The sequence below is a fragment of the Bidens hawaiensis genome, unplaced genomic scaffold (genome assembly GCF_021521415.1).
Source record: "Bidens hawaiensis isolate Kalapana, Puna unplaced genomic scaffold, B.hawaiensis_p1.1 tig00002307_1, whole genome shotgun sequence".
Taxonomy (NCBI): domain Eukaryota; kingdom Viridiplantae; phylum Streptophyta; class Magnoliopsida; order Asterales; family Asteraceae; genus Bidens; species Bidens hawaiensis.
The window spans coordinates 2,105,179-2,107,708 of NW_027491124.1; the positions used below are offsets into that span (position 1 = coordinate 2,105,179).

General features: G+C 34.5%; 1 pseudogene; it reads left to right on the forward strand.

Moving 5' to 3' along the window:
- The first annotated feature begins 1,210 nt into the window (after window positions 1–1,210).
- LOC143617270 (protein DMP6 pseudogene) lies at window positions 1,211–1,859 on the forward strand (annotated as a pseudogene).
- Window positions 1,860–2,530: the final 671 nt, after the last annotated feature.

Consider the following 2,530-nt stretch of genomic DNA (forward strand, 5'->3'; position numbering starts at 1 on the left):
TATTACACAATATACATTGATTATTGATTATATAAGTAAGTAGTAACAACAAAGTTATCGTTAGAGCGTTAGTCAGAGTTTTAGGAAATGGGAAGTCATCAAAAAATTTTGCTATCCTAGGTAGATCAATTAATTCATATATGCACTTTATACCGTGTGAGATTTAATTTACAATCTATTCATATATTCCATCCCGTGTAGATTAATTTATTCATATTTTATAGTTGTGCTGGTTGGCGGGTATAACCTCAAGTTCGTTTATTGAACAATTTTATTTATTTCATATTGTAATATATTCCGCCCGTGTGGTACGCAAGTTATTTCATATTATAATTTTTGTAATTGTAGCATCTACTGATTAAAAATTGCTAGTTAGGTTCGCTTGAGGATTCTATGAGCTTGAAGTCTAGGAATCTCGAAGAGGATCATTGGTTAATGGATATGCGGTCTGAGATGTCTAGCGGTTGTAAGACCGCCCAACAACCTGAAACCCATTTTCTTTGGCAACCTGGTTGTTGGACCACCCAAGGTTGTGGAGGGTTATGGGACACTTGTCAAGCAATGAAGGGCTTTGATTCATTTTCTTTTTTTTCTTTACTAACATTTAATATTATTAATAAATTGATTTTTGTTTAATAACATCTCGTGCAACTATTTTAACCATCATCGAACGAAAGGCTACGTACCCTGGTAAACGACGTCAAGTTATTAAATGCTAAGTGGAAAGTAAATAAATATATGTAGTATGTTTTGTATAAAAAGTGGTATACGAACATTTAAGAATTATAATGTAGATTTTCATTTTTCATTATAATATGCTATACGTTTTTTCACTCATCAGAGATATACACATATGAATGTTATAATTTTAATTATCCACCCAACATTATACATCTACTAATCAAAGCTTGGAATCAAAATTTTTATTTCATTCTACAAAATAAGTAAATAAAAATTCTGTTTCATTGTGTAAAAGAAAAAAAAACCTTATTTCACTTAAATGCAAAGCTTTATCTCACCACGTACCTTCTCATAATAACAGAAACAGTCAATAAACAAATAACAATCGATCTCCTTTTTCGTCTCAATCGCTTATCCCCAAACCCCAAAACATGTCTTGAATATCATGCATTGTTTTTGTTTTTGTTACGAACATCTGTGATTTGTTCGCATGCTAATTTAATCGTCTTTTCATATATCCAAGTATCCAACGCCCTTTCGTATGAATTTGAAGCATAAATCTCAAAGTACACAATATCATGAACACCCTCGTACAAAACGAAGAACAACCCTTATTGGACGGAAAGCCAAAGAAGACGGTTACACAAAAAGCAGTCCGAAAAGCATTCAAGCTCACATCTCATCTATCCAACCTTCTTCCAACAGGCTCAGTCCTCACTTTTCAAACGCTAGCCCCGATTTTCACACGTGCAGGCACGTGCCGGACCCAAGTTAGCCAAGTTTTAACATCAGCCCTGCTGTTTCTTTGTGGGATCTCTTGTTTTGTGCTGTGTTTTACGGATAGTTTTCGTGATAATAAGGGAAAGGTCCGGTATGGGATAGCAACCTTCTCGGGTTTGTGGGTAATTGATGGATCGGCTACGGTTTTGCCTGAGAAACTTAGCACGTATAAACTGAGGTTTATCGATGTATTTCATGGATTTTTATCATTGGTGGTGTTTGGGACAATTGCGGTTTTTGACCAGAATGTTGTTCGTTGTTTTTGTCCAAAACCATCTGAAAATATGGTTGATCTGCTGGCTATATTGCCAATAGGCGTAGGAGTGTTGTGTAGCCTCTTGTTTTGTGTATTTCCAACAACTAGACATGGAATTGGTTTTCCACTTTCGGAAACGTAGGCATTGGATTGGTTTTGATGCATCTGATTTGTTATGTTTACACATGTACCAATAACATACGACTTCTATATCATCGAGTACTTTCAGCCCGTGAAGATTCTGTTATTATGTCACTCAAGTTTTCTATAACGTGACAATTATAGTAATCTCATCAATTCATTATAGATTTAGATGCTTTTATATGAGAACCCATCTTCATAGTTTTTTCGTCTTTCTTGGATTTTATTCCGAGGAATTGCTTGATCAGGGGTATGCAAGGAAAGTGAAACCAAGCATCAAGAAAAGCAGTTCACATGTGAACAAGATATGTCTTCAAACTTAAATTCTTTCACTAAAGTCCAAACCAATTGTTCAAACTTTAATATCAACGTGTAAATAGTGTTGGTTGACAGATTAAATTGTTTAACCTGAATATAACCCATACTTTTATGTCGGAAATTGTCGGCCCTAAATTAAATACAAAATAGTTTAGAAGAGAGGAAAAGATTTATTGACGCGAGAGAACGACAAAGGCCACAAAGGCTTTTCGACCGATAAACTTAATAATGATTTAATGGACACGAACAAGTCACAACTATTACATATTACATTACACTAAGATGAATGCTAGGGATACTAGGCATATAACTTGAGGTTTGGGTGAAGCACCATAATATGCTTGTACTAAAAAT